Source organism: Leucopleurus acutus (assembly GCF_964270905.1).
Source record: "Leucopleurus acutus genome assembly, chromosome: 3".
In the NCBI taxonomy this organism is placed as follows: Eukaryota; Metazoa; Chordata; class Mammalia; order Artiodactyla; family Delphinidae; genus Leucopleurus; species Leucopleurus acutus.
The window spans coordinates 8,014,133-8,022,960 of NC_139145.1; the positions used below are offsets into that span (position 1 = coordinate 8,014,133).

General features: G+C 56.8%; 1 protein-coding gene across 1 annotated transcript in view; it reads left to right on the plus strand.

Moving 5' to 3' along the window:
• The window catches only part of PRKCSH (PRKCSH beta subunit of glucosidase II), a 143,299-nt gene that overhangs the window by 26,524 nt on the left and 107,947 nt on the right, over positions 1–8,828 (plus strand). The window lies entirely within an intron of this gene.

The window sequence follows — 8,828 nt, forward strand, 5'->3', positions numbered from 1 at the left end:
ATTAATGGCTGCGTTGGGTCTTCGTTGCTGTGTGCGGGCTTTCTCTAGTTGTGGCGAGCAGGGGCTACTCTTGGTTGCGGTGCGCAGGCTTCTTATTGTGGTGGCTTCTCTTGTTGTGGAGCACAGGCTCTAGGCACGCGGCTTCAGTAGTTGCAGCATGCGGGCTCAGTAGTTGTGGCTTGAGGACTCTAGAGCGCAGGCTCAGTAGTTGTGGTGCATGGGCTTAGTTGCTCTGCAGCATGTGGGATCTTCCCGGATCAGGGATCAAACCTGTGTCCCTTGCATTGACAGGCGGATTCTTAACCACTGCACCACCGGAGAAGCCTGCTTTAATATGTTCATGTAATAAATTACATTAATTGATTTTCCAATATTAAGTCAACTTTCCTAAGCTACACTAAATTTGGTTATGTTGCAGTTTTGTTTATATACATTGTTTGATTTGCCAACTTTTTTATGGTTCTTTGTTTAGGATTTTTAACCTCTATATTCAGGAAGATATGCTTTTTTAAAATTTAATTCACACAGAGGCTCAGGTAGAAGTTTATTATGCTATGACAAATAAGGAATTTGAGGCTCCGAGATGTTAAGGAACTTGTTGAAGTCACACAGCATATCAGTGGTGGCACTGGAATGCAAATGCAGACCTGTCTAGACCTGAAGACCACTCTACCATTCTCTATGACAGTCAACCAGGCAGGTACCAGCTCTGATAACTCTTCGCTGTGTGTCCTTGGATATGCTCCTTATCCTCCTGGGGCCTCTGGTTCACTTTGCTGAAAATTCAAAACAATTAGTAATGGCTATCTTAAGGGCCATGTAGAGAAGAATTATAAAGCCATGTCTGGGCTCAGAACGAAAGAGGGCTGGGATTGATTGGTATTGTCTGTCATGGGCATGGGAAGGGAAAGTAGCTAGCATTTCCTTAGGTCTTCTCCTATGTCACAGTTGGTGAATAGGTTGCCCTTACCTAGAAACCCAAATAGATTGGTAGAGTCTTCCTAGACGGATGAATTAAGAAGGATTTAAAGCTATATTCAGTTTCAGCAGTAAAGATGACTGTGATTGATGAGCAATATCTGTTGTGGCCACAGAATTAGAAAGAGCCAGCAGGTACACATCATCTCAGCCATCCCTGCCCCAAAATTCAATACCATAATTGTTCCCAAATATTGCACATACTATGTGCCAGGCACAGTGCAAGGCCCTCTACAGGGAACGTTTCTTTTCTTTTTCACCACTCTGAAAGGAGGAGAGTGCTCCCTGCTTAGGAGATGCTATGGACTAAATGCTTGTGCCCCTCCAAATTCATATCTTGAAACCCTGCTCTCCAGTGCAGTGGTATTTGGAGGTGGGGCCTTTGGAAGGTTATTAGGTCATGAGGGTGGAGCCTTATAAAAAGGGACGGGAGAGAGATGATCTCTCTCTCTCCACCCTATGAAGACAGTGATAACACAGCTGTCTACAAACCAGGAAGCCGGCCCTCACCAGGAGCCGAATCAGCCCACACCTTGATCTTGGACTTCTCAGCCTCCAGAGCTATGAGAAATACGTGTCTGTTGTTTAAGCTACCCAGTTTATGGTATTTTAGTCAGCCTGAGCTGAGTAAGAAAACAGATGAGGAAAGTGAGGTTCAGAGATGTTTGAAAAATTACCAAAGATCATGCCGCCCATAAACGGTGAAACAGGGATTTGCGCATGAGCTTTTCTGATTGGGCATCTGTATTTCCAACTTCCACTGCCAACCGAGACTAGTGCTGGCTCTAACACTTCCCAGCTGCGTGTCCTCAGGTATGCTACTTAACAGTCTTTATGCTACGACCTCTGCTCCACTTTGTTGAAAACTCCAAATCACCAGCATAGTGACCAGAGACCCATCTAAAGCCAATTGTGGGTGCAGCTGGAAGGCATTCTGGGATCAGTTAGCTATGTCTGACACAGGCAGTCATGAGAAGTGGAAGTGGGCCTGTCTTGTCCACAAGACAAGCCCTGCCTCATAATGCTGCTATTAATAATCACCCTGCTCCATTGACACCTACCGTGTCAGGTACCAGGGAAATAACTCAGAGACGTTGGGTGATATAAATGGGGAAACTGATTTCAAACCTGGATATGTTGAACTTCAGAGCCGTTTTTAATGACTGGCCAATACACTGGGGGCAGCTGTGCCACCACATAGCTGTATGTCTTCAGCAACAATCTTAGCTCTTCTTTGGGCTTCTGTTTCCTTGTCATTTATTCTTATTTAAAGGATAGTACAGAGGGTCAACTCCCCTGCAGCTCCATTTGGCTGGGAGTGGCTGTCTGGGGGAGCTGCCTGGAGGATTCTTCTTCTTCTTCTTCTTTTTTTCTTCCATTTTTGGCCACGCCATGTGGCTTATGGGATCTTAGTTCCCAGACCAGGGATTGAACCCAGGCCCTCAGCAGTGAGAGTGCGGAATCCTAACCTCTGGACCATCGGGGGGGGGGGGGGGGGAATTCCCTGGAGGATTATTCTGAAGCCACATCCAGGCTCACCAGGAACACAAACTGGGTTGATTAGCAATGTCTGCCACAGGCGCCTGAAATATAGCAGTAATGTACCTTCCACACATCTGCATCCTGGTCTTGTAACATTAATATTTTACGAACAACATGGCCATGTATTGAGGGCCTGCTATGGGCCAGCCAAAATTCTTTATGTGAAAATTTCCAGGCAATTCTCCCCAAATTGAATGTTATGGGACTCTATTCTTATTTAACAGATGAGAAAACTGAGTCTCATTGAAGGAGGAGGGATTTGCACAAGTTTGGGTAGCATGTAAAAAGTGGACCAAGAATTCCAATTCAGGGTTTAGACTCTAGAGCCCACTCTCAATGAAAAGGCCGATTTAAAAAAAAAAAAAAAACAAAGCAAAGCAAAGCTGAGCACCCACTCTTTGCCAAGCCCCAGGCAACACTACATTTAAACCCACTTTGGGGGCTTCCCTGGTGGCGCGGTGTTTAAGAATCCGCCTGCCAATGCAGGGGACATGGGTTCGAGCCCTGGTCCAGGAAGATCCCTCATGCCGCGGAGTAACGAAGCCCGTGCGCCACACTACTGAAGCCCGTGCACCTAGAGCCCGTGCTCTGCAACAAGAGAAGCCACCGCAATGAGAAGCCCGCGCAGCGCAACGAAGAGCAGCCCCTGCTCGCTGCAGCTAGAGAAAGCCCGCGCACAGCAATGGAGACCCAGCGCAGTCAAAAATAAATAAATAAATAAATTTAAAAATAAACAAACCAAAAAGAATAAACAAACAAAAATAAGCCCACTTTGTTGGCCGAGTCTGCTCATTCAACTCAACAAATATTTACTAGGTGCCACCATATGCCAGCTGCTGGCTCCACCCTCCTGTATATCCTCTGACGCTCATGTTGCCTCTCTAGGTCTCTGTCCCACTACTAAAGATATGGCACAGAAGTCCCCCGTGTATGGGGAGATGGAGTCTGAATTCCCGTCTGGGCTCAGCGAGCTAGAATTCTGTGATTTGTTGATAATGTCTATTATGGGAGCCCCCAAAGCAATCAGCAGTACATAAACCACTGTTTCAGGACACATCGGATCCCAGCTTTGGAAGCCCTACTATGTGCCAGGCCCTGAGCCTGTGCTGTTTTCATTGCCTTTCCACAACCGCCCTGAAAGCTGGAGATCATCTCCATTTCTCAGATGGAGAAATTGAGGGTAAATGGGACCTGTGACTTGCCCAGGATGACAGAGGGAAGTAGTAGCGATGGTGTTAGGGTTTGACCCCTTGATCTGATGACCCTAGAGCCTACATACAGGGTTACTGGTCCTCCACCCCCGGAAATGCTGTCCTCAACTTGGGTGGGGTTAAGAGGTGACTGGGGGGTTCCCACTCAGGATCTTGAGGCCCAGCCCACTAATCTCACCACCACCCCATCTCCCTCCCATCTGTGCCAGAGCTTAGAGGGATCAGTGTCGCATTTCCTCCGAGGCTGAGCCGGCTGAGCTGCTAATGGGGATCGGATTGGTGGAGGCCACACCCGCCCTGCCTCAGCCCACAGTAAATGCGTGGCCTGGGATGACACAGGGATCACAGGGACCTTCGAGGGCTGTCCCAGAACAAGGGTAGAGAGGTGAAGTCAGAGGGGAGGAAGGCAGATCAAAGATGGAGCAAGGGAACCTCCCCTCCCACTCTCTCCAGCTCTTCCTCTGGGTCTCTCCCTCTTTCTGTTTCTCTTTCCCTCTTTTCCCCTCAGTTTCTCTCTCTTCTGCTCTGTCCCCATCTTTCCTCTCTGTCCATCTCTCCCCTCTGAACGCTTCTCTTTCTCCCCCTCCCTCTCTCTCTCACCCTTTCTCCAACTCTTTTGCACCATTATACAAACATCTGACATATGGATTTTGCAATGAACACACCTGAGGTTACTTGCTGTGTCAGACCCCCTTGGCCCCCAGCTGTGCCCCCTGGCCCTAGTCACAGTGACAGATGCCTGGGTACTGGCAACAATAGGGCATTGAGTGGCTATGCATGGTAAGGCTGGGCCACCACGTGGTGCTGCTAAGTGAGCCTCCTACTTCTGGGCCCTTCTCCCTCCATGCAGGAAGGGCCCTCACTGTCTCAACTCATCCCCTCACTTCCTCCCAGCCTGTCCCCATGATGGGTCTCTGCCTGAGTACTCTCCATTGGAGTGAACAGGACTCCAAGGGCTTCAAGGCCCTTGTGTGACCTCTGACCACACCCTCTCCCCTTTGTGCATCAGCTTCCCTTTCTCAAATGAGGGCACAGATCGGAGCAATGTATGCTGGACTGCTGTGGGGGTGCTGAGGGTCCTCAGAAGGGCTCGCTCACGTTCCTAGATCAGGGTGAGCAGCGTGAGGCACAGAGAGGGGAAGGAGCTGCCTTGAGGTCACACAGCAGAAAAGGGTGGTCTCTCTCAGGCCTTTCTCAGAGCCAGGTGGGTGGGTCCCAGGGTCTAGTATGGGAGAGGCCCAGGCGTGGAGGGAGTGCTGAGCATCCCCCCACCCACTGTGCTCGTTACTACTCGAAAAAGAGATCCAGGAAGAGACACAGTGTACAGAGACACACACACAGAGACAGAAAGAGCGGAAGAAGGAGGCCCCGGCGCCAGGACCAGACAAAGGACGCTCGGCAGCGCGGGGAGCAGAGTCGCGCGTCGGGGGCGGGGGTGGAGCTGGGGTGGGTCTAGAATTGGCCAGCCCCGCCCCCGGGATACGCCCGGGCTGCCAGTGGAAATCCGAGGGCTCGGAAGAGGCAGGGCCCCTGGGGCCCCTGGGGCGGGGCTTAGATGGGCGGGGAAGGGGCGTGGCTAGTAAGGGCGTGGCCGGGCGTGGCCGGGCGCTCGGGAGCTGACCAGCTCTGTGGCTGCTGAAAGCCCCGAGCGCGGGGCGAGTGGTGCGGGCGGGCGGGCGCGCTCAAGGTCATCCCGCGGCCCAGAGCTCTGGCGGGGTGGGACGCCTGAACCTGGCCTAGGGGGCCTGTCTGAGCCCCTTACCCCATCCCCCGGGGGCGGGGGCCCAGGAGCGGCGGAGCACCCCCTACGAGCCCTCCTCTCCCCTCCCCCTCCCCGCAGCCTGAGGCGCCCGCGCGAGGCTACGGCCCGCGAAGAAGCGCCGAGAAACAAAGGGACGCGGCGGCGGTGGCGGCGGGCCCGCGGGGCCGCCGGGCGCGCCCCCTCCTCTCCCCTCCCCGCTTGCCGCAAGGTCGACGGGCTTGAGGACGAGACGCCCGGCTCCAGGGCGCGGTCGAGGCCCAGGGCGCGCGATCCGACGCCACCCCTTCCCTGGGGCTCTCGGGGACTCCTTGCCGCCTTGTCCTGGCCCAGCACCAGTGACTGGGGCCCTGCGTTTGCCTGGGAGGCCTGCTGGGTCCGGGCCTGGATGGAGGAGGCATCCTACGCCGCGGCGTCCCCTCCCCCATCAGGCCTGCTGAAGGGGGGGCAATCCCGCCCCCAGGGCGCCGTAGGATGTCCCCCGAATCGCAGCTCGATTCCCTAAGGCCTCTCAAGCCAGACTCTAAGAGCCCCCAGCACTCTGGGCGCGGCTCTGTCCACTCTCAGGCCCCGAGGCTCGGTCCTACCCCACCCCCCCACCCGGGCCTAGCTAGGCCTGGTCCTACCCCCCCTCCCATCTCTTCGGAGCCTGTGCCTAACCCCTCTCCGACTAGGTTCCCTCTCAGCGACAGGGGAATACCTACAGTGACCATTCTTGTGTGCCCGGCGGGCGCGGTCCGTGTTGAGGGTGGCTCCGGGGGTCGTGCACTCCTTGGGGGGCGCTCGATGCTCACGCCGGGGTCCTGCCCGGGCGACCTCTGGTGCGGCCGCTGCAGAGGTCTCGGTGAGGGCAGCGACTCCCTCGAGGGCCGGGGACGGGCCCGAGCCCGGGTACGCGCGCGCGGATAACCGGGCCCCGGGGTGGCCTGCGGGCGGCAGGGGATGGAAAGAGGGAGCGGGCGCGGGATTGAGAACGCCCCCTGCGCGGCCCCGCGGGGCCCGAGGAGGTTGCGCTTGCCGACAGAGATCGCTGCGCTCTGCCTTTCGCCGCCGCCCCTCGGCCCGGCCCGTCTGGTCCCCGGTGTTCAGTCCTCTCCCCTCGCCCGCCCTCCCTCCCTCCCTCCGGCCCGCGCTGCGCGCTCCGCGCTCTGGGCCGCGCCGCCGCCGCCCCCAGCCCTTTATAGCAGCAGCTGCCAGCGCCGGCGTCGCTTATTGGCTACGGCAACCGAGCCCCGCCTCCTCGCGGCGCCCGACGGCGCGGCAGGTGGAAGAGAGGGCGCGGTGGCCAGGACTTCGCACGCCCAGAAGGCACATCCTGGGGCCTCGGGTTGCCAGATTCGGGCCCTTTTGCCCTCACGGATCCTACTTCCCGCGTTGGCGCCCTTTCTTGGGCGGGCTTTCTGCCCGGAAGACAGGAAGGGTTCCCCTCTGTCCAGCACCCAGAGCTGGAGGAGCAAAGAGGGCGAGGAGATATTGATGGCTCGATTGTACTTCCTTCAGGAGGTGCTGTCCACCAAGAGCACTGCAGAGGAACGAGGAACCTAGACTTCAATGAGCAGAGGCCTGGGTCCCCACGTTTGGGAGGACCATATGTAGTCCCAAGACCAAGGGAGGAAGGTGGGGGTGGCTGCGGACCTAGTCAGCCTGAAGAAGGAATTGCGACCCTGTGGATTTTGAGCAGGCTAGGCGTCTCTAAGGTTTAAAGGGGGTGGGGAATGGGCATCCCACAGTGCAGGGGCACTGCTCCAAAGGGAGTGAAGAAGTTTGGGGCTCAGGGTTCCAGGCAAACCCCTTCTGTGCCCTGAAGACCCAGTAAACCATCGGGCCGTCTCGGACCCCATAAACTTCGGGTGGACGGTTTTGCCATGTAAATGTCCTGGCTTCCCGGGCTCGTGATTGGTCCGCCTGTGAGTCCCACTCCCTCTCTGCTAAGCGGGACCTGGCCTTTCTGTCAGGCGATAGGGGGTGGCGCAGTCTCTTGTGGTGTGCGGGCGCGGGTGCACGGTTTTGTCAGGGCGGCCACCAGGCGCGAGGAGGTGTTCTCACTACAACACTAGGGGAGCCTTTGAGTGAGGCTTCAGCACCACAGACAGCGGTCCGACGGCCCTGTCCAGGGCGCTGCGGGCTGCGTAGCCCGGGTCCCCGAACCCGAGAGTCGCTATCCAAACTCTATCCTCGTCCGTGCACGCCCTTTTAAGCTCCAGACTGTCCGAGAGTGCCATCAAACCCAGCGAGGAGAGCCTAATTTGACCAATCAGGGATGGCCCCCGAGAGGACCAATTGAGGGAAGATGCCTTCGAGATTGAGCCAATGGGAGCGCGAGCAGCAGACAGCGCTGCCACGACGATGGAAAGGGAAGGCCAATCATAATGGCCCGCGCAATCTGGGCGGTGGCGATGCGGATCCCCGGTTGGCCCTTCTTGGATTTGCCAGGGCGACCTGGCTGCCGACCCCGGGGACCCCGAGCGATGGCTTGTTCCCCATCCCGTGTTCCTCCTCGCTCCTGTCGGATCGGAAACTGTGCTTGTGCCGGGAAGGAAGCTACTCCTGGGCGCGCAGACCAGGCTGCAGTTCCCATGGAAACTGCTGGCTCCCGGTTGTGCGGGGATAGCGAAAGGGGACTGAGCCTTGCGGGGAGGCTCGCGGGGGCGGCCCCAGTAGCCGGACTCGCTCATCCTCTCCAACTCATCCGTCCCCAGCTGGGGTAGCTCCCAGTCCGAAAAATAAAATGAGGCCTAGCTGCTGCCCCGCCCCCACAAGCTGGTGAGGGGCCGGCGGGGCCATTCTGCGCGTGGCGCCATAGAGCTTCCCCGGGCACGTGCCCTGGCTCGCGGCTGCGGTCCCCGGAGTCACGTGGCTGCGGCCACCAGGGCCCACGAGGTTTGCGCGCCATCTGGCGGCCGCGTGGCCTGGAAACGCTCCCCGTCCCTCTCCCAGAAGGCCCGCATAAGGAGGAGGAGGAGGCGGCCTCAGCATCATCCTCCGGGAAATGGGGCCAGTGCAGTCGCCCCACCGCTGCCAAATCCCCTCCCCCGGCTTTCTTCTTGTTCCAGGAACACGCCGAGCCCGTTCCACCTCGGGGCTTTGGCACTGGCTGTTCCTTCGACCTGGGATTTGCCTCCCCCGTCTTTCTTCAGGGATGGAACCTCTTTGTCATTCTGGTCTATGCTCAAAGGCCTCCCCAGAGAGGCCCTCCCTGACCACCAACCTAAACAGCACTCCCAGGAACTAGCGTATCACTCTATTTTCTGCACGGCGCTTGTCACAGCTGTAGATGTTTTACTGAGGGGTTTACTGGACATCTCCCCAACTGCTCCCTGAGCTCTCTGAGAACCAGG